The sequence below is a fragment of the Hipposideros armiger genome, unplaced genomic scaffold (assembly GCF_001890085.2).
Source record: "Hipposideros armiger isolate ML-2016 unplaced genomic scaffold, ASM189008v1 scaffold_707, whole genome shotgun sequence".
NCBI classification, from domain to species: Eukaryota; Metazoa; Chordata; class Mammalia; order Chiroptera; family Hipposideridae; genus Hipposideros; species Hipposideros armiger.
The window spans coordinates 309,754-333,767 of NW_017732057.1; the positions used below are offsets into that span (position 1 = coordinate 309,754).

General features: G+C 37.7%; 1 long non-coding RNA gene across 2 annotated transcripts in view; it reads left to right on the plus strand.

Annotated features, from left to right (window-relative positions):
- LOC109373327 (uncharacterized) overlaps positions 1-24,014 on the plus strand; it is a 436,631-nt gene that overhangs the window by 220,114 nt on the left and 192,503 nt on the right. For both annotated transcript variants that reach the window (XR_002122201.1, XR_002122200.1), the window contains exon 3: positions 741-806. This is a non-coding gene — a long non-coding RNA (uncharacterized LOC109373327). The remainder of the gene's footprint in view (positions 1-740; positions 807-24,014) is intronic.

Sequence of the window (24,014 nt, forward strand, 5' to 3'; positions counted from 1 at the left end):
CCGTGGGTCGCCGGCAACGGCATAGGCTGCAGTCCCTGTGGCAGTGGGTTGCCATGGGCTACCGTATGTAGCCAGCAGCCAGCGTGAGCTGCCAGCAGTCCCTGTGAGCGGCCGTCCAGAGGCCGGCGACCGATCTGCCTCACCCGGAAAGAGCGCAATGATGGTGCCAACTTGGGCCAGTGAAGCAACCTCCTCCACAACTAGACTGAAGAACAAAAGGACAACAACTTGTCTGCTCCCCTTCCCCCAATTCCCCAGTGCTGTTCCCATCCCCCAATTCCCCAATAAAAATCTTTAAAAAAAATAAATTTTTTAAATTTTAAAATTATATGACATACAATATTGCATTACTTTCAAGTATACAACATAGTGATTAAACATTTATATACTTCGTGAAGTGATCACCATGATGGATCTAGTACCCATCTGTCACCATACATAGTCATTACAATATTATTGACTGTATTTCCTATGATGTGCATTGTTGTCTGGTGATTAATTGTATAACTGACAGTTTGTACCTCTTAATCTCCTTCACCTATTTTACTCATTCTTCACCCCCCCCCCACACACACACAGAGCCCCTTCCCATCTGGGAGCCATCAGTTTGTTCTCTGTATCTGTGTGAGTTTGTTTCTGTTTTATTTGTTTCATTTTTTTTAGATTCCATGTATAAGTAAAATCATATGGTGTTTGTCTTTCTCTGTCTGACTTATTTTACTGAACATTATACCCTCTAGGTCCACCCATCACTTGGAGATTTGATGGTGGCTGAGGTTTCCAGAGGATGAAGCCACTGGAGCCTGGTGAGTCCAGTGGCCGCAGACTGATATTGTATCACTTTCAGCATACAGTAGTGTTCATGGAGCAGTCCCGGGCAAAAGAAGGTATTATAGATGGCAGAACTATTTAGCTTCAGTGAAATCTACTACCTATGGAAAGATTCTGCTGCTTACACCGTTTCCTATTTTGAAGAAGGAAAAATAGTAGGATTTGCCAATGATACTTCCCGTATAAACAGTTGATAGATGGTAGTGTTCTGTTCTATTCGATTTTGATAGTTATATAAAGGTTTAAAATTTCATATCATTTAAGCACACAAAAGTGTTTCATGATACTGAAAATAATAGTTTGTATATAGTTTTATATAAGGAACAGAATGAAAATAGCCCATAATACCACTGCCTTCACATTATTAGGGAAATTATAGAAAGCTATTAAAGGACGAGTACATCTTTTCTCTCCCTCATTCCAAATCCTTTCTGTAAATGTAATTACTGTTAATGATTTTTGTTTGGCCTATAGGAAAGTATTTACTGCATATACTTGTAACCCAGTGGTATGCTGGTAAACATGAACAACCAGCTCTCTGTGCCCATGTGTTTTTAATCCTCAGGTAATGACAGTGCTTTTATTACCCATGGTGACAGAACCCATGAGCAAGGAGCAAGCCTAGTCCAGAATTTGCAAAAGGACTCAGCTGGGTAGGTAGAAGTATTAATAATACTCGCACTGAGCAGGAAGCTGCCCTGAGTCCTTCCCATAACAAAAACTATTATGATAAATACTAGTAATCATTTTGCAAACTGCAATCAATAGCCAAGCTCTGAATTTTTAGCTGTTCAGTCTCCAAGAACTTAGTGATTTCTGAGTAAGCAATAAGCTGTCAATAAATGGTAATGATTAATATTATTTTCCTTGGGCTGAAAAGATGGGTGGTACTAAGCCAATGTGAGGTTGAAAACAATTTGTCTTAAGTATTTAAATATTTAATATTTAAACTATTATAGCTTCTCCTACTGGAACATGACCTCCACGAAAGCTTTGGGATTTCTGTATTCGGTCCCATTTTAAGGCAATACAGGCCTCTGCCCTGTGCCCTGGGCTTTAGGGAGCTCTACTCTGGCTGTACCATTCTCCATAGTGATTTATTTACAGGACCAAGGGACCCACCCAGAGCCTGCATCAGCCCTCCTTTCTAGATAATGCTCTGCAAGTCAGGCCCTGAAGTTTCAGGTCTTCAAAGACTTGTGTCTGCTTCCAGAGTCTGTGTGAGTTTTCGCTATTCTTTCTTCAGGCCACTGAGCTTGTACTGCCCCCTGGTCTTAAGAGGTGATCTTGAGGCAGCTCTCTATGTGTGTGTGGTGTATAGATAAAGGAAGCTTAGATGTGTGTTCTGCAGTGTCCACATGATCTCTCTTCTGCTGCAGGATAAATGTTGAAATGCGATGAGAAGTGGAGAGAACTGTGGGCCTCAGGCTGCAGGCTGGGGGCTAGAGTCTAGGGATTGGTTCTCTCCACTCCCTGCCAAATTTTGGTGTGGAACAACAAAGAATAGAGGAATTCTAAATTCACACTCGGTCTTCTAGGATATTACAAAGACATGTTTTTTTAAGGTTGGGGATAGAGCATATTTGATTCACCAATTAGGTTGTTATATGCCATGATGTGTTGCTGGTAGTTGTTTAACAAGAGGCTCTCTGCAAAAACAACAATGACCCAATTGGTAGTGTTTGCCATTTGTCATGCTGTAAATACTTCTGCCACGACCAATTCCAAGCTGCCAATGCAACATTACTGAATGTGAATTTGGGAAGAGACGCATGCAGTTGGCTCTCCTGAGTCAATAACATCTGGACCCCTCTTTATAATTTTAAATACAGTCATGTGCCCTTTAACGACAGGAATATGTTCTGAGAAGTCATCGTAGTTAGGTGGTTTTGTTGTTGTAGGAGGATTATAGAATGCACTTACACAAACCTAGATGGTACAGCCTATTACACACCTAAGCTATATGGTATAGCCTATTGCTCCTAGGCTACAAAGCTGTGCAGCACGTTACTGTACAAAACAACATGAAATTAAGTCAAGCACAAGAGAAAAGGATGCAATCAAGAGACCCAGTAAACAGGAGACGTATGAGACTACAGCTGGCATAACACGGCATACTGTCTTACAACAAACTTTTGTATTTATTGATTTATTTTTATTAATGTTTATTGGAATGACAATGGTTAGTAAAATTACATAGGTTTCAGGTGTACAATTCTGTAATACATCATCTATATATCACATTGTGTGCACACCACCCAGAGTCAGTTAACAAACTTTTTTTTTAACAAGTAGAAAGAGTTTACTCTAAAATAACAATAAAAGTATAATATATCAATAGTAAATACATAAACCAGTAACATAGTCATTTATTATCATTATCAAACATTATGTACTGTACATAATTGTATGTGCTATACTTTAATATCACTGGAAGTGCAGTAGGTTTCTTTTCATCAGCATCACCACAAATATATGAGTAATACATCGTGTTATGAAGTTAGGACAGCTTTGATGTTACTAGGTGACAGGGATTTCTCAGCTCCATTATAATCTATGGGACCACTGTCATATATGTGGTCCATCGTTGACTGAACTGTTGTTATGTGACACCTGACTATATTTAGAGACATGGTATAGGGGTCTCAATTTGTAATCTTATCCTTGGACCCCAAATATTAATGATGCGCCCTAGTGCATAGAAAAGTGCTGACATGTAGTGGACCCTTAATAAACACCTCTTGAATAAAGGGCCCTATTAGTTGCATGACTTTAGGTAAGCCATTCATCTATAAATTAATCTGTATTTTGCAGAGTTCTTACCCAAATGATACAGTTCATGTGAAAGCATCTAGCACAGTTCTTGGCACCTTACATACAATCAATAAGTGTTAAAATAATGAATAATATATATTGAATCAATTTTAATATCTTTTATTATCACATCTGGGGAAAATTCAAGTTTTTTTGTTTAAGCTGTTCTTAGGTGTTTGTAATTTTCTGCATTTGTCTCTAGGTCAAGAGAAATGCCCATTTCTTTCAGTTTTTCTTGGAGAACCCTTTGTGATAGACATCTCATTTTCTTACAGTTCCCAAGGGAACAGTGCTCACACAGTGTTACTCATTTTAGAAAGTTTGGCAAAATTCCATTTGGCTGCAAGTCTGTTATTTGAGCTCAGGGGAGAAAAGGCTGTGTTTTATGCTCTAATTTTGTTCTCAGCTGTATTTTGTATCCTGAGATAGTAGAGAGAAAAATGGCTTTGAATTAATACCTGAAATTTAGTCGTTCCATATGTTATCCTTAGTGAGGAATGTATTGAGATTTTAATATGAACACATGAGAAATAAGGAAGTAGAAGATTCAGCAGTGCCATTCTTCCTTTCATTTGCTTGGCTAATTAATAAAACTTAATGATGAGTGATAATTTCTACTTGGAATAGTTGTCACTCATGAACATATTTCTCTGGTTGGTAATTGATACACTTAGTATAAACATTGTTTTGCAGTAATTCCTGATAGTAGATATTTTACTTCTCATGAGGATGTTTTCTTCCTCCCTAAGTATTTCAGTGTTGCTACCATGAGCTCCATGAGCCATTGTTTACCTTTCTCAATATTTTTTTCAGTAGTTAGATAGACATTTTTTTCTCTTCACAGTGCCAGAAATAGCTTTTAGTTTTACATACTATTTCCTACAAAAAAGTTGTTTGACTGAACTCTGTTTCTATAAGCTCAAAACTCTAGGGAAAAAAAATCTCTTGTAAACATAGTAAAGACATTGTCTGAGAATCATCTTTTATACTATTAAAAAACCAGTTCTGTATTCAAAAGATCTCCAAAATGGAGTACCCCACAATCAAATCACTCAAGTGTTGAGAATTCATCTGAACAGGCTCCTGAATGAAAACACAGATTCATCAATATGGACATCATCTGAAAGGCAGAGTTCAGGAAAGTCATCAGTAAAAGTAGCCATATAACTTATGGTTTAGAAGAAACTTAAGTATCTTCTGATCCAACCATCTTATTTTATAGATGATGAATCTGGAACACTTCCAAACTAAAGAAAACCAGACGTCATCAAGCGACGCTCTAGAGATTTTCATGTCCGTATTAGTGAGAATGGGTGGGGTTTTGGTCCATACGTAAATAACGGCAAAAGCTCAGTGGCTTAAGACAACTGGGGGGTATTTCTCACACACATGACGTTTGTGCAATGGAATCTGCTTCATGAGCTTGTGGACCAAGACTGATGAGTGATAAAGTCTCTACTGCCTGGAACATAGCCAGATCCTGTGATGGAGGGAAAGTGAGTGTGGCTAATCAGGCCTGGCATTTAAAAACTCCCATCTCTCTAAGTGTCACATATCACTTCCACTTTTTTCATTCATTAGTCAAGTAAGTCAAATGATCATCTCTTCCTTCAAGGAGGTAGGGAACTGCAGTCCTACTATGTTATTGGAAGGAGGAAACTGCAATATTTTTGAACAGTCCCACTGTCTGCAAATCCTTATGACTCCTATCGTCACTGGCAATTTTCAAATGTGTGAACTCATAAACAGAGATAGTAAACATGGGATATACTAAGACATGGGAAGACCTAAACAATAAGATGTTTTGAGAATGTGATTATAGAAAATTCATTCTAGACAATTATCATGGGATTGAGAGCCTGAAAAGTTTCTTCCATTTCTCTGGAATGGAAGAATTAGTGAGACCTGGCTGAATTAGTGAGACCCCTGGAGGTGCAGGATAAATGAAATTAAGGTATCTGAAGAAAGATCAGTTGGAAGATGAGGAAACATTAAAAAACAGGAGTTAGGGGCAGCCCAGTGGCTCAGTTGGTTAACAGCTCACTCAAGAGTGCAAGCTCTGAGCTACAGGGTCACCGGTTCGACTCCCGGCCCGAGCTGAGCTGCCACTGCTGCTGAGCTGCCAACAGGTGGCAGGATAGCTCAGCTAAAAAAAAAAAAGATTTAAAAAAACAGAAGTTAGAATAGGGAAGCTGATGCACCCCGCCAACACCACCCAAGGATTTGGCAGTACAGATGAATGCATTAGTGTCTGATAGCACATATTATTCAATAATATTTGAGACCCACAAATAGTTCTCCTTGCTTGCTCACCCATTTTTACCTCAAAATTTGGCCTGCACAGATTTTGTTTTTCCTTAGAGGAAGAGAATAGACTGCTCAGGCTAACATGAATATTTGACATTTGAAAGTTAAGAGTTCTTATTCTAATTCAACAAATTGACCTCTAGTCTGTATGCTTCAGTTTGGACACTGCAATCAGCCTCACTAAGTGTTAGCAACTGTGGGAGACTGACACCTTCTTGATCAGCATGGCCAATACTTACCTGTGGTAAATTCACCCAAGAAATGCTACAGGACAAGACCTTCTACTCACCATTCAGGTAACCTTCTGGCAATACCTGAACTCCTGTGTCAACCATTTCTCACCTTCCGAAAGACAGTTCTTGACTTCTCCATTGGTAACGTTATCTTCAAACTATGCTGTGAAAGGTGCTAGTTAGTGTCCTTTCTTAATATGATCTCTTTTCTGCCCCAAGAAAGTACACTGGTGGTAGGTGTCCCATTGGTTGCAAGGCACAGCATCTCCTTGTTAAGGTTTAGGCTGGGATTTTTCAAATGCACATGTCCTTTGAGAAAAACACTTTGTCACCAATGTTTATGGAGCATTTCTTATGGAGCAGATATTTTAATCAGTGTTTTATTTATTTTTTCATTCCTCACAAAACCCAGTGAAGTAGATACTATTATTCCTACTTTACAGATGAGGTAACTGAAGCTCAGAGAAGTTTGGTAATTTGCCCAAATTTATTAAGCTAGTAATTAGCAAGGCTGGGATTTAAATGCAGCTCTGACTTCAAAACTTGGGTTCCTTATCACTGTGTAGCAATAAAGAGACTTAAAGTGACTGCAGTATTTATTTACTCACTTATTCAACACACGTGTTTAAGAGCCCACTATGCACTTTTCAAGATACTCTTCAAGGAACTATTATTCCATTGAGTAACACAGACAATAAGTAAAATAAATTAATGAGGTTATTTCAGTCAGTGGTAAGTGCTGTCAAAAATATTAAACAGAGTAATAGGGTGGAGAGAAATGTCAGTGAAAAGATGTTAGTCATGCTGGTCAGGGAAAGCTTTTAAAAAGCAATTTTATGAAGTGCCCAAGCTGAGTCCTGAATGATGAGAGAGAGCCAGCCTTTGGGAGAAAGTGGAAAACAGTCTAGGCAGAGAGAAGAGAGGATTGGAGAGGGTGTGAACACTCTAGGCAGGAAGAAGAGCTGCGATCAGGGTCAGCATGGTCATGCCCTTGGGGTACAGAAGGACACTGTGGGTGCACAGAGTGATAACGGTGAGAACGGGAGGAGATGAGGTTAGACAGATGGGCAGGAATCAAATCATTTCAAGCAGAACATGAAACAAGAGGAGTAACACCTACTTTCGGATGTAAGTGAAAGGTCCAAGAGGAGAAAGTTTAAGAGCCTCAGAAGACAGAAGCTTTTTTCTTAATATTTCTTTCCAGGGTCAGCCCTGCTCCCAGTTCTCCTTAAATTTATCCCCCCACCCCCAGATCCAGTGACATGTACTACAGATTTGGTTTTAGATATGCAAACCATTGTATTCCTTCAAGCACCTGTTGAACACAAGACATGGGATTTTCTACAGTATTGACCATGGTTAGGTCAAACACACATTATTACAAACAGCTTGGCCTCAGCCACCTCCACCCCTTCCAGAAGTTAGTGTTTAGAATTCTACATTTAGAAAAATGTGTAAGAAACTGATGGTGTCTGAAGACTTGAACAGCTGGAAATGGAACTAAATGAATGTTACCTGTGAATTTGACGATATAGTCTGATAAATGATGCTTTCCGAAGAGTATCAAATGGTTCCCAAATCAACACTGTAACATTTGTCTGAATCCTATAGGTCCACCTTGAAATTAATGGGATTCTTTTGAGCCTCAAGGCAAAGATTCAAGTGACCTCAAAGATGGAACATGTCTTTTAATCTTTGGCTGAATTCCAGGAGACCCAGTGGTACCCAAGGAAACATTTCTTGCTGTTTTCTTTTTAATTTTTTCAAATTAAGATGTAATCAACATATAACATTATATTAGTCTCAGTTGTACAACATAATGATTCAATAGTTGTATATATTGTGAAACGATTACCACAATAAGTCTAGTTAACATCCATCACCACACATAGTTATACATTTTCTTTTTCTTGTGACGAAAACATTTTTTTCATTTCTCTTTTTTAAAATATTTTTTAAATTTTTCAATTACAGTTGACATGCAATATTATATTAGTTTCAGGTGTGCAACATAGTGATTAGATATTTATATAAATTACAAAGTAATCATCTTGATAAATCTAGTGCCCATCTGACACCATACACAGTTATTACAATATCATTGAGAATATTTCCTATGCTATAGTTTACATCCCCATGAGTACTTTGTAACTACCAATTTATACTTCTTATACTGCCCATCTGGCAACCATCAAAATGTTCTCTTTTGAGAAATCAGCTGACAATCTTATAGGAGCTACCTTGTAGATAACTTATTGCTTTTCTCTTGCTGTTTTTAAGATTCTCTCTTTGTCTTTAAACTTTCACATTTTAATTATGATATGTTGTGCAGTGGGCCTCTTTGGGTTCATCTTGTTTGGGACTCTCTGTGCTTTCTGGGCTTATATGTCTGTTTTCTTCAAAAGGTTAGGGAAATTTTCCATTATTATTTCTTCAACTATGTGTTCAGTTTCTTGCTGTCTCTCTTTTCCTTCTGATACCCCTATGATGTGAATGTTGGTATGCTTGATGTTGTCCCAGAGGCCCTTTAAACTATCCTCTTATTTTTGGATTTGATTTTCTTTTTGCTGTCCTGATTAGGTGTTTACTGCTACCTTATCTTCGAAATCGCTGATTCGATCCTTTGCATCATCTAATCTACTATTGATTCCTTCTAATGTATTCTTCATTTCAGTTACTGTATTCTTCATTTTTGACTGGGTGTTTTTTATGTTTCTATCTCCACTTTTATGTTTCCAATCTCTTTGTTGAAGTTCTCCCTGAGATCACTGAGCATCCTTATAACCAGTGTTTTGAACTCTGTATCTGGTAGATTGCTTGTCTTCATTTTATTCAGGTTTTTTTTTCTGGAGCTTTGTCCTGTTATTTCACTTGGAACGTGTTTGTTTGTCTCCTCGTTTTGGCTATCTCTCTGTGTTTGTTCCTATGCATTAGGCAGAGCTGCTATGTCTCTCAGTCTTGGCAGACTGGCCTTATGTAGTAAGTGTCCTATGAGGCCCAGTGGCCCCGTGTCCCTGGTCACCTGAGTGGGATGTCCCTTGTGTAGGTTGTGTGTACCCTTCTGTTGCAATTGAGCCTTAATTACTGTTGGCACATCAATGGGAGGGGCTGACCCTCAGGCTGATTGGTTGTGAGGACTGGCCTTGACTACAGTGGAGGAGCTGTTGTACAGGGGCTGACCTTACAGAGCAGGATTCACTTTAGCAGGTCCCTGGTGCTTGCTGAGTCTGTGTCATTTGTGGAGGTGACTGGGTGGTGCTCTGGTGTGGGCTGAAGCTGTCCACTGGGTGTATAGGTTCTGGGGCCTCTTGGGAGGGGCTCTGGTGTAGGCCAAGGTCAGCTGCTACTTGTGTCCTGCCCAGGACCACTTGTAATGAGCTACAGAGTGAGCTACAGATGACTGCCACTTGTGCTGGGCTTGGAGGTGATTGGAAAAGGCTAAGCTGTGAACTGAGATCAGCTGTCCCTAGCGCTAGGCTTGGGAATGCTTAGCAAGAGGTATGGGACACACTGAGGCTAGATGCTGCTTTTGGGGGGTTTGTGAACTTTTGAGAGATTTTAGGAAAGTGCACAGCATGAGCCAAGATAGGCCATTTGTATGGAAAACCTACTGCAAGCAGCTTGGGTGGGTCCATAAGTTGGATGAGGTAGGTTCTCAGGGAATCACCAGGGTAGAGGTTGGGGGGCAATGGTATTAGCTAAGTTGATGAAGACTCAGAGGTGATTCTTGCCTGTGCCTGCACACTGGGTGGGGGGAGGGCTCAACAAAAGAATAATGGCTTCTGCCAGCATTTCTATCTGGGAGAAAACTTCCTCTCTAGCCCTTGACTTGAAGTTAGGCAATCCAGTTCCTCCCCATATGTTGCTGGTGCCTTTTGTACTGCTGCTCAAGAGCTGAATCTCAGAGCAAGAGAGTCCATCAGCAAGTAAGTCCATGCGTGGGCCATTTAAGAGTAACACCTGAGACTCCCACAGCCCTCTGTATCACTCAACCACAGTCTCCACTGGTTTTCATGGCCAGAAGTTATGAGGACTTCTCTCCCTGACTGGAACCCTGGGCTGGGGAAACTAGTATGGGGCTGAGAACCCTTGTTCCTTAGAGGGTTCCTCCGCAGCCAAGATAACTCTTCTGATTTATTTTTATTACATCAGCAGCTTGAAATTTTTTAACTTCAGAAAATATTGGAAATAGAAAAATGAATTCTGCAAAATTTCACAAATAAATGTTGCAATCTCCACTAACAAATATTATCTCTCCTGAATATGAACTGCTACACGTAGGTGTGGGACCAGCCCATTTAGCATCTCTGCCCCTCCTACCAGTCAAGACATAGCTTCTTCTGTATATTCTTAGTTATAGGATATCTGTTCAGCTAGACTTCAGGCAATTCTCAATGATGGTTGTTCCGTAGTTTAGTTGTAATTTTGATATGGTTTTGGCAGGAGGTGAACATAGCATTTACCTCTCTGTCATCTTGACTGGAAGCCCTCTCTGATGAAAACTTTTAAGATTTACTCTCTTAGTAACTTTTACATATCCTTGCTGTTTTTCTTTTGCGTGTGTATGTGTGTGTGTGTGTGTGTGTGTGTGTGTGTGTTTTCTTGTCTTCCTTTCTTCTTCTTTTTTTTTCTTTGCCTTTTCCTTGATGTTTTCCTGTGAGTATACCTCTGGCATGAACCTTTTCTGCAAGCCAGTATCCAGTTAGTTCAGCAAAGTAACACATAATTCTGTTTGCTGGTTTGTTGCTTAACAAATGAAGTGCTCTCCTGGCTGTTTAGATACTGCAACAAAACACTTAAACACATGCCTGGGCAAATACAGTTAGGATTTTCTAATTTGCTGTGAAATATGAATTTAGAATGTTGCTGGAAGAAAATATATGCTACACTCAAATCTCTTCACAAACATAGTCCAATGTGTGCAATTCATGGGCAAACTTGCATTTGGGAAAGTATAGTAATGTCTTTTGCTCACTTGAAACTAGATCCTAAATCTTGCATACCTTTCTTATTTAGATGTATTTACAATACTTTTTATTTGTTCGTAACTTTATAGAGTTCTATAACATTCTTTGTTTTTCTTTCTTGATCATTTTTCCAATTAGCTCACAAAGCTCTGACTGCATTTTTGGCATACAGAAGGTAACTCCTTCCTCACTGCATATTTTGAACATTGGGGGAAGAAAATTAACACAGCCTTTGTATAAAGCATTTGGGAAACAATGACTTGTGAGTTTATTATTTGTCTAGCCAAATCTGAATTCCTCAAAATACTCTACTTTTTTCCCACTTTGAAGAATATTTCATCTTGAGTATCAAAGCCACTAAAAAAATACTTCACCCAGACATATGTGCTTAATTTGCCAATGTAGGAGAGAATTTTAATTTTGAGATGCTTTTAGATAGATAAACTGAAGATATAAAAACATCTCAATGGAAGAGTTGTTTTAATCTTTTAATAAATTACTTAAAAGGGTTAGGCTGGCCCATTAGTGGCTTAAAAAAAATTGATAAACACAGAGCTCTGAGGCTGAAAGCCTCCTCCTGAAAGAAATACAAATGGAAATCTGGAACTCATTTGTTTTATAGTACGTTAGCATGACTTGGTTACTTTCATGAGCCTAGTCAAATATATATATATAATAAGATTTTCTTTGTATTTCATCCCTTTTTAATTAATAAGAGAATTAACATTATTGACTGCCTTAATAAAGGATGTTTAAAATATTTCTTATTTATAACTTACCATATTAGATGTATTACTAAGTTCAATAACATTAGTGATAAATGCCAGGCACACAAGAATTGTGACACATCATGTGGATATAATTTATTTCTCAGTGAGGTTGAAGATAAAATAAATTATTAAATGGAAATTATAGTTGCATAATTCTGGATAATGAAGATTTTTGTTTTATATTTAGAGAAACATTTTTATCTGTATCATGTTCTTTTATTATAAAATATTATATGATCATAAGATTTTAAACAATATAGAACTATGTGCCGTTCTCAACTAAAGTTCTCTTCTTACCCCTCTGTCCCCAAATTAATTTGTCAGGAAGAATCACAGTAACAATTTAGAGAATTTTTTTTGAGATTTTTAATGTTTATATAGACTTACATAAAGGTATGCCTACAAACACACTCACATATGTACACACATTTACATATACATGACATATATTTAAATTTATATGTATATACAAGAAATGAGATCATAATACATATAATTCTACAACTTGCTTTTTCACTTATACTGTGAAAACCTTTCCATGTGTACACACATAGTAATACCTTATTGTTTTCAACCACTGATATTGAAACAATGGGATTTTGTTTTTCACCTATCAATTTGATAAAATTGGAAATGATTGTTAAGTCCAATCTTTAGGTGGAGAAACAGGCCCTCTTATATCCAGTAAGTGGGAATGAAAATAGTGATGACCTGAATAGTTACAACAGCTTTCTTGGGAATTCAGACAGAATGTAACAAAGTTTTAATATACAATGCCTTTGGCTTGGAAATTCCACTTCTAGTTATCTAGCATATAGAAATACTTTCTCATATGCATAATGATCTACGCAAAGGGATGTTTATTGAGGCTTTTTTTTTAACTGAAAACAAGCATTTCTGAGGGCTTTGGAGATTGGTTTTTATTCCCCTACCCCGCCATGAAGCGTCTTTTTTTTTGGGTCTCTGTACCATTTTTTTTTTATTTTATTCCTAGCTCTCCACCTCCTCCTTTTTGGCAACCATCAGCTTGTTCTCTATATCTATGTGTGTGTTTCTATTTTGTTTATTCATTTGTTTTGCTTTTTTAGATTCCACATATAAGTGAAATCATATGGCATTTGTCTTTCCTGGTCTGATTTATTTCACTTGGAATAAACACTTTCTGAATTAAAAAAATTGTAAAGGTAAACGACCTAATGCTTATCAATATAGTGGACTGGCTAAATTAACTCAAATCTGTTTTTCACCTTGTGCCAGTGGGCTGGGTTCCAACTGTTCTAGGCTGGGCTTGGCTGTAGTTCGTGAGTTGGGTTCATGTCTCCTCCACCTGCCTCCCATCCACTGGACCAGTGACCACCTGAGGCACACCCTTCTCATGGTGAAAAGCAGGAGTGCAAAAAGGCCAGCCAATCCATTTATGTGCCATTTAAGTTCTTGATTATATAATGTTTGCCAGCATCCCATGTACCAAAGCAAGCCTGATAGCTGAGCATGACATGAATGGCTAGGATTTGTGCCATTCTCCTCCCATCTATGGAGAAGGTCAAGGGGAATAAAGTGACCATTTCCAAATAATCGAATGACAGCAGATAAGCTAAAGTGTTTTACACAGATCCCACAGGTTTCCATTAAATTTTTGGTACAAGGAAGTCCAATCCAGTCTAGTTAAACTTAAAACTTCAATATCATATTCAATTTACTGCTTATGTCCAACTCTTCTGCATCTAACTTCAGCTTAGCCCAGGACCAGCACACCTGCAAAGATACCTCTCATCTTTCTTTTCCATTTCTTGGTCTTCTAATATGGAATAGATGGACTAGGACATCTTACCATTTGTTTTTTCATTAACATTGGGTCCTAAGTATCAATTCTAAGAAAATGGGGAAAGTTGCATTCAATTTCATTACTTAGCATATAGAAAACTGGGATTTTGCAGTTAAGAGCAGCTGTGCTGCTAGGAAAATTGTTGTACGGACAGGATATAATTTGAGCACTCTGGAAAGGTCCTGTCTTGGTTAAAAATGTATACTTTCTAAATTATAAACTGGTCGGAGCCTAGGGATAAGCATTTTTTTCACAAGGACTAAACCAAGAGACAATCTTAATCTCTTGTGTTATCAGTTCAGCTGTCTGGCATCCTGTGTGTTGGTGGGCCAGAACTGGGTGGATCATTGGAACCATCCTGAGATGAAAGGTGCAAGGCTATCCCTTACACCCACCACATATAGTGCCAGCTGTAGCTCTCCCAGTAGAAACACTCTCATCAAAATAAGGAAATCACCATTCTGTTTGACACATCATGAATCACATTATTGACTCTGAGCTGGACTTCTGGCTGCTTATCATGAAGAGAAAGAATAAGGGTATTGGAATCAAGATCACGTTCTAATCCTGATCTGCTACTTCCTAGCTGTGTGACCTGTGGCACTTAAACTCTCTAAGTTCAGAGTCTTTTTCTGAAAATTGGGAATCTAGTTAACTACGTGATAACATTATTGTGGTTGAATGATCCAATGCATATAAAGCTCTTAGCACACAGCAGGTGCTTAATAAATGGTTACTATCATTATTTAGAAATGTATGAAAGCAGATAACTGATTGATTTATTACAACATATACCTGCTTGGCTAGAGAATATCTGCTACTATCTCCTAATAACTTAGCCATACTCTGCAGAAAATTGATTTTGTTTAAAAAACTCGCTTTTTAGTTGTTCTAATTTTTAAAAATCTGCATAATGTTTATTACTTTTTAATGTATTAGATTCTAATTGACTATCTGGCAAAAATAAAAAATAAATAAAAGAAAAATGCTGTATTTTGTGAAGCAAGGCCCAGGAAAGCTGGTCTTGGGTGACAACCAACATATACTGACTTTCAATGTTATGCTTGTTTCCATTTTTTAATTGTTTCCCTGTCGTCATTCCAATGCACACGTGTGTGCACATGTACACACACACACACACACACTATATCAGTCAGTTTCTCCCCAATAGTTACCAACTGAAGGATAGACAGTTCTTTGTGGAATGTAGTAGTTTAGTGGGCATCCAAGGGTTCAAGCATAGTGAGAGAGCATCACACATGGCTTTGCTTGGATTATGGTGTTTATACTCCAGCAAAACCAGTACATCAGTCCAGGGAGCACATGTACCCTAGCATCACAGAACTTGTTACTCATGGCCTATCATTATCATGTGATATTCCAAAGTCATGTTTGATCTTTGGCGTTTGTCTTCATAGGAAGCAATCTGTTACAATGAAAGAACATGAGATTTGGAGCCAGTGGTGGAAGTCATGAGCTGTTCACCCAAATCCACTCTCCCCAGTATTAGCCTCCCTTGCAGTTAGGTATGCTCATGTGACTTAGTTTTCTCTAATGCAATTTGAATAGGATTAATGAGTATCACTCCAAACCTGGCCTATGCATATCCTCCAGTGTGTTCTTCCATGTTCCCTCCACACATAATGATGAAGATCTAGAGGGTTATGGAACCACAAGATGGAAGGAGTTTAGACCACTAGATGACCACATAGAGGAGAGCTACTCCACTGACTAAAATCTGCTCCTGGGACCCTTATGGGAATAAGTAAACTTTTATTGTGTTAAGCCACTGAAATTTTGGGAGCCTTTTGTCATCACAGCTTAACAAAACTAATACATGATCTAATAGATATAGGTCCACATCTGATATTTAGTTTTTATGTGATACTTAGTGTTAGGCTATTTGTTTGTCCTCTCGGAGGCTGTTATTTTGTGTGAAATATGGGTATAGTAATAGCTACATCACAAATTATAATTAAGATTTTAGGTAAGGTATGTAAAATACCAAAGTTAAAGCTGTAAGACCATTACTTTTTTCCTTTTGTTTTGGACCCTGGAGCACAGATTAATCATAATCTTTAGTCATGAAGCACTCTCATCACTGAATGGTTGAGTTGTTTTGTTGTTTATTTATTTGTTTATAATTATTTTTTATTTTCAATATACAATGAACACTTGAGTACTCACCACTCAATATAAGACCTAGAATATCGCTTGAAAGTCCCTTTTGTCATTCCATTATGGGGTAGGTCACAGTTATCTAGCATAGCCAGATGTCAAATTATAGAAGATCCTGGTTCTTGGGTTACAGGGATTTTCATCTGTATAATTAAGGATGCCTCAGCTCCTCTGCCTTTGTGATCAGAGTCCAAAATAAAAGCGAAAAGTGACATAGTAGAACTTTTAACCCAGCCCTATTCTGCTAGTCGAGTCTTCTTTCAGGGTAGCACCAGCTCCTCGTTTGCAGTAATCAGGAGCTCAGGTTTCCAATCTAACAGATACATGAGGATGTGAGGGGGTGACAGAATTTGCTACATGACATCCTACACATGTTTGTGGAAGCAACATTCCATCTTGGGGCATAATAAGGGGGGCTGGAGTCTAAGCCTTGTGGTTAGGACGGAGAGTCTTAAGTTTTGATCAATGCTGGTTTCCACGGAGCTTTGCAGGAGGCCAGCTCCTTTTCTGAGAGAAAAGCCTGCAGTGGTTTGGTCTTGGAAAGTTAGTCTTTACCTGTCTCAATCCTGTTCCTCTGAATTCTTCCCAGCACTTGATATTAGCAAACATTATTATCATTATCATTTTTATTATGTTTCCAATCAAAATGATCTAAAATAGTATGTTATGTTGCAATTTGTGTTTTCCAGATACCTGATAAAACTGAACCTTACTGTGTATATGTGTTGCTCCCATGTGCTTTCTTTACCTGAAAGTGCTTGCTCATTCCTTTTTTTTTTAAAGATTTTTATTGAGGAATTAGGGGGCTGGGAACAGTGCTGGGGAATTGGGGGAAGGAGAACAGACAAGTTGCTGTCGTTTTGTTCTTCAGTCTAGTTGTGGAGGACGTTGCTTCACTGGCCCAAGTTGTCACCATCATTGCGCTCTTCCCAGGCGAGGCACATCAGTCGCCGGCTTCTGAACGGCCACTCACTGCGGCTGCTGGCTGCTCACACTGGCTGCTGGCTACACACAGTAGCCCATGGCAACATACTGCCACAGGGGCTGCAGCCTACGCCGTCGCCGGCGACTCATGGCACCCCAGCTCCAGGTTGAGCTGTTGTTCAGCATCTTAGCTGTGGAGGGCAGTGTCACTGGCCCTCATATGTGGGATCCGAACCGGGGTCCTCTGGCGTCCCAAGCCAGTTCTTAACCAATGCGCCACTCGGCCGGCCCACTTGCTCATTCCTTTGATCATTTGTTATTGCTTTATTTGTCCTTTCCTTATGATTTCCAAAGGTTCTTGAGATATTGTTATTAATCTTTTATTGGCTACACATGTTGAAAATATCTTCTTCCAGTTCATAACACATATTTTTATTTTCTTTAATGTATCTTCTGATTAGCAAGTGGTCTTAATTTTAAATAGTTAAATTCATCCATTTTTTTTTTTTTTACTTATATTGGCACATTTTGTGTTTTAAGAAATCCTTCTCTATCTTAAGGTCAGAAAGAAATTCACCCAGTTTTTTCACTAAAATATTTACTTTTAACATTTAGGTCTTTAATGCATCTGGAATTGATTTTTGTGGGCAGGCAGAAATCCACTTTTATTTTTCCTGTATGGTTAACCAATTTGTGATGGTCTTTCTATTACATCATTTGTGTTTTCTGGGATTTGGGTTTGACATTCTACCTGGGTTAAAATCATGCATGAACTAGGATGAGCCACATAATTTCTTTCCTTAGACAGACAAGGTCTCCCCATCACTACTCGAATGGTTCTCTCCTCACCAATACATTTTTTTTTTGTTAGTGAAGCTGTAAGCTTTCTTTCTTACATTTTTCTTAGTGTCAAAATTATTTGATTTGCTTTGTTCTAAGCCATTTGTCAAAGAAGTTTTTTTCAGGGTGATTTTCCTGGACTAGGCCAGATATTAATGCCCCCAAAGCTTTTATCCCTGATCAAAGACAGTGACTGAAGGTGAAGCATGTGTGCCTTGAGTTTCTTGTCTCCCTTGGTGGACATCCAGGACCAAGAGTCACTTTGAAGAGAGTATAGGTTTGAGTGTTCTGCAAAGTTGGGGAGGGACATGTTAGTGTGTCGGGAGTGAAAAGCTGCTGAGATGGTATTGTCTGCATGGCATTCGCATACCCAGTAGAAGTGTCGGGAGATGTTTAGTGAGTTCTGTGGCCTCATTGATGAGATCCAGATCTCTGTGTTTAGCAAGAACGAGTGGCTTCCAGTGACGGTTCTCTCCAGAGAAATAGTTTTATTCTCAGAAACAAGTAAAAATATGACTTGACAAAATTGGCATATAGTCTTGTTTTGGTAAACTTTTTCAGCCACATAAATACTGGTCACTTAAAAAATAAGTCTATTCTTATTATTTAAAAAATGTATCTTATTGACTAATTTCTTAAGAGGAAGCATTTCCTAGGAACGCAGCTGCAATCATTTTTATTTAACAGACTTTTGCACAACTGCCAAATGGAATTGATCTAATGTTAGATAAGGGAGGTACTATAGAAACCCAGTAACACAGAGAGAAAACATTCCCCCCCCCCAGAGCTTCAAAAGGCAAAAACCCAATCCATGTTATTTTCTGCAATTCTTATTCAGCATACATTCCTCCATCTGATTCTGCAAACCAGTGTTACTGTTGAGTCAATCTATGGCTAACCAGAGGTCCGAACTACACTGCCACCCTTTATAGCCACTTCATGATGACACACCACCTACAAGCAGAGGCAGTTGCTTTGGAACAACATTTCCCTTGCAAATTCTTGACAGAACTCCTAGTAACGTAGTTAGACATATAATTTGTCTAAGAACTGTTTAAATTAGGAGTTGCTGAAATCTTATCTGTCAAGATTCCAGAATGTAATCTTGTGAACACAATTTTCTGAATGGCGGTAAAATAGTCTAGTTTTATAATTGCTACGGGTCTTAGAAAAGCCTGCTTAATTCATTTCAATTCAATTCAATTCAACTATAGTTGCTGAATATCGAACACACCCTAGGTCCTGTATACAAAATTTATTGAGCACCTATTATGTACAAGGTACTGTGCTGGGGGAGGTGATGAAAAGCCATTTTTGCTGCTTTCATGAGGAGACTAAACACTTCTTGGCAGCAAGCAATAAAAATCCCTCTGGCTACTTTCAACAAATGGGTTCAGTGGAAGGATTTCAGGGGGTCATAGAATCACAAAATTATTTTATCTCATCATTTGTAGCACTCATATGAGCAAATGACCATGTAAGCAAAATTTATACAACTGCTAATGACTTAAATGTATACTTGTCATTGTACATTTGTCCTTATCACCATACATTCATTTGTTAAAGATGCCTGACAAAATAAACATCACAAGTTTATAAAAACAGTTCTGACTATATGCATCCTTGTTTATGCCTTTTAGAAGCTAGATTAAAAAAAATTGAGGAAACAGGAGCAATGGTGCATAAATGTTATTATCCTTGAGATAACCTAAGAAATATTATCAAAGAACTAATGAACATGTTGTAGAAAATTATCCTTTTATTGTTTTCATCTGTGAAAAATCTGTTGATTTGTATTATCTATTAAGCACTTACATTTGGTTTTTCTCAGAGCTAATGAGCTAGATATGAACAATTGTGTGATGTGTTGAAATATTCAATATGCTATATTCTGTAGTTTAATAAATCCCATCATTGGCAATGAAGTTATATTAGACAAATCTGATTTGTACTGCAAAATGATTACCCAGCCAAGGTTTTAAACACAAGATATTTATTGATAATGTCCTCAAATGCAATAAAAGCATTATAACTGCATTATATAATAAAAGCATTATAAAAAATATAGTAGGGAGACAAGACTTAAGAATAATGGAAAACAATATATAATATAATATAATATAATATAATATAATATATTTATGTAATAAATTATTATGTAATGTAGGGTGTATAATATTTAACAATATAAGATATAATGTATTATATATTATATACTTTTTACTACATATATGTGTGTATATATATAATACATATATCAATCCATATATATAATCCACATATATAATACAAACATCAATCCAAAATGCAGGGAGCTGGGACCATTTGGCAAATATTTCTAGCAGGAACTAACATGCCATATGCTGGTGATATTATAGGGACTGCCAATTTACCCTTCCAGTGATAAGAATGACTCCTACTCAAAATTCCCCAAAACATCTGATTGATTGAGATTTGGTCACAGACCTACCCTGGCTGAAACAGAGTCCTGTCCATAATTGGAGGTGGGCGTTTACAAGCCAGGAATTACTCTTCTAAAACCTCAGATATAATGAGGGAGAGGTAATTCTCCCCTCGAAGTCAGAGGACTATTGATAAGAGGAATACTGCTGGGCACTGCCTACTTCAGACGAGGTGGGCGTTGTTACTTTACATAAAGATGAAGGAGAATGAGGAGTGAGTAGGCACATCACATGCAGAGACGAATTAGAAGACCATTATGCTTGGTGAGAGATGGAGCAACAATGAAATGCCCTCTAAGAGCACACCAAGTGAAAGAACACAAAAGGTAAAGAGTTAAACCATAAAATTAATTCTTTGCTTGGTTTGATTGGTCAGAGATAGGCAAAGTTCCACGAAAGAGACAGAGTGCTGTCCAGGCCAGTAAGACAAGACCGAAACCTGATTGAAGGCATTACCATCTCTAAAGGAAACGTGTATCATTCGGTCGGGATGTTTGCCAGCAAAGGAGAAGCAGAGAGACACAAGTCAAAGAAGGGAGGACCCTGATGAGATGGTATAAACATCCATTTCTCGTAGGCAGATGCATCCTCGTCCTGGAAGCAGACACACGGGTGTCATTAAACAATCCAGTCACCAGAGCTGACTACCAGAGATCCAGTTCTTTGCTCACCAATGTATCTTCTGATAAATTAGCTTGCACAAGGCTTTTCTCTAGGTAGAGAATGTGCAACAGATATTTTCCAGCAGTTCTATTTATATTTTTTGATACATGCCCTGGTTTATATATCCAAATCAGGATATGTTTTCATCCCAAATATAATCAACTCTGAAAAACTGCTAAAGCCAAGTTTATGAGTAATTTTTGAGAAATAAGTGTCCATGAAGAGATGGTTGGATAAGGCCAGACTGCGGGGCACTAGGGCATGGAAACGTCTTAATAATAATACTCCTTTATATGTGTGTTGTGTCATATAGTTTTCAGAGCATTTTCACTTATATTATCTCATTTGACTATATTGTGGGGAAGTTAGAATTTTAAAACCCAAATGAAAGTAGGGATACTGGCATTTTGAGATTATGTGATTTACAGGTGAGAAGTGGCAGAGAGAGAAGTATTCTTTCTATCGCTCCAGTGTTTTCCCATTGATCTATGCTTTCTATAATTTCTTTAGCATTGTGCTGATCACCATTGCATGGAAAATGGTGAAAGAAATACTATTCTGACCCACAAAGAGTAAGCAGTGCTACAAAGCTATATACTTGTGTAATTTATTTTATATTTAAGCTTTAAGAGGGATCAATTAAGTCATTCACTAATCCAATGTAAGCACTAGAACTATAATGGAGAATTGGCCAATATGATTTTTGCCTTCATCAACCCTTCAAATCTGGAAGGTATTGGGTATCTACCCAATTTGTTTCAAGGCCAAGGGGCTTGAAATCCAAATTATTGAATGGCTATGACTGTGTATAGTCCCAGGGACTTTGTATGCATTATTTTATAAAATGCTCTCAACCACTTTATTAGGGAACATTGCTAAATCACAATCTTTTGAGGGTACTCTCAGCTCATATATAATTAATTTTCCAGATGTCTTTTTCTCTGGATAAACTATAAACTTCATAAGGACAATGGCTAGCTGTCTTGCCCATGGCTGTAGTGTCAGAATCTTACATAGAAGGCATTCCATGATATTTCTTGAATTGAATGGAAAGAACTTGTCCTTTAGAGATAAATGGTTAAATAAGGTTCCAGTTTCTGGAGACTGCAAGTGGTGGATCAAAGATTCAAACAAAGGTCCGAATTTATACAGCATCTGTGTTTATTTGTGGATCTCAACCTTGTCTCTCTGTGTATTGAGCAATAGTATTTTTCTGCTCAAACTCATCTCACAGTTTTATAACTATGAATTTCCATTTTTTTCATGCTAACAATTTATCCTTCTGTTTAAAAAAGCTAAAACTAAGCTAGAAACAAAGACTAAATCAAAACAATGATTTAAAGAAAAATTTAAAAACAGATAGAAATACAAGGCGTAAATATGTGTATATGTATATGAAGTCTGACAATTAAGTTTGCCAACTTGTTGCAACGATGTTACTAACCTTTTTTGATATCAGAGGGATTATTCATTATGAATTTGTACCAACTGGACAGACAGTTAACCAAGTTTACTATTTGGAAGTGCTGAAAAGGCTGTGTGAAAAAGTTAGATGAAAATGACCTGACCTTTTCACCAACAATTCATGGCTCTTGCATCACGACAATGCACCAGCTCACATGGCACTGTCTGTGAGGGAGTTTTTAGCCAGTAAACAAACAACTGTATTGGAGCATCCTCCCTACTCACCTGATCTGGCCCCAATGACTTCTTTCTTTACCCAAAGATAAAGGAAATATTGAAAGGAAGACATTTTGATGACATTCGGGACATCAAGGGTAATACAACGACAGCTCTGCTGGCCATTCCAGAAAAAGAGTTCCAACATTGCTTTGAAGGGTGGACTAGGTGCTGGCATCAGTGCATAGCTTCCCAAGGGGAGTACTTTGAAGGTGACTGTAGTGATATTCAGCAATGAGCTATGTGGCACTTTTTCTAGGATGAGTTTTTGAACTTAATTGTCAGACCTCGTACTAATAGATTATGTATTTATATATGTAAATGTATATATGTACACATAGTTTTATATATGTATATACTTATGTATGTATATATTGATGCATACATGGATATATTTATATGTTATATCTATACATACATATTTATATATGCATTGTATGTGTACATGTGTGTATAAGACCAACATTTCTAAAACACATAAAAGTGTAAGGAAGATAATCGAATTATTTAATTCTACCACAACCCCCAATCTGTATTTCATACACACATCAGAACTGATATCAGCTCCATTATTTCCTGTTTTCGTTTTTATTCTTCTCTCTTTCCGATCTTTTTTTTTCTTATCTTCATTTTTTGGCACTAAAGGAAGGGCCTTGGCTGCTTACTCACCAACTCACTCAGCCCTGGGACAGCATGTCTGTGGCATTCTGGTTTTGGGGTGACTCAGCTTTGGATCTGCTCTGCTTTCCTTTCTCCCCACAAGATCTTTCCATGTTTCTCTCTTACTGACTTAGTCCTTTCAGAACTCTTTTTGTTTCTCTATGTAAAGAAATTCTGAAATGGACTTTGTGTTTAGGAAACACAAAATATTCTTTTAAAAGCTATCCTCACGTTTAAAAAGAGGTTTTCTCCAAATTGAGAAAAAATAATTTTCCCTCTAATGTTGATTTCTAGCAAAGGAATAGAACAGATTTCATATCTTATTTTCTTGAGCAATTTATGTAAAATTAATTTTCTTCCACTTAGGTAATTAGTAGGATCCTCAGAGGTTGCTCTAAAAATATTTTGAAAAGTATTCTATAGTTTGCCACTACAGAAAATTTTAAGTGATAATGTCATTTGTAAGACAACAGTTAATTGAATAGTAAGGAAAAAAAAATAGTCCCTCCCCCACTTTCCTCCTGGACATAACATGTAAAGATTTTCTTTTTTTAACAAAAACAAATCTTCTCTCCCTTGACTTCCCTCACTAGGTCTAATCCCCTTATTACAAACTGTTATAACAACGTCAATTTCTCAGTTCTCTCATCTATTATAGTCGCAACTATCCATCTACTCACTTAATCTACAAATATTTATTGAACGTTCTTCTCTGTGTCAAGCATTTTTCTAGGCTCAGGAGTTACAGCAGGAAACAGTACAGACAAGGTCCCTGCTCTCACAGTTTTTCTTCTATTGGGGGAGACAGACAACAGAAAAGTAAATAAAATGATTTTAGGTAGTGATAAGAGCAACAAAGA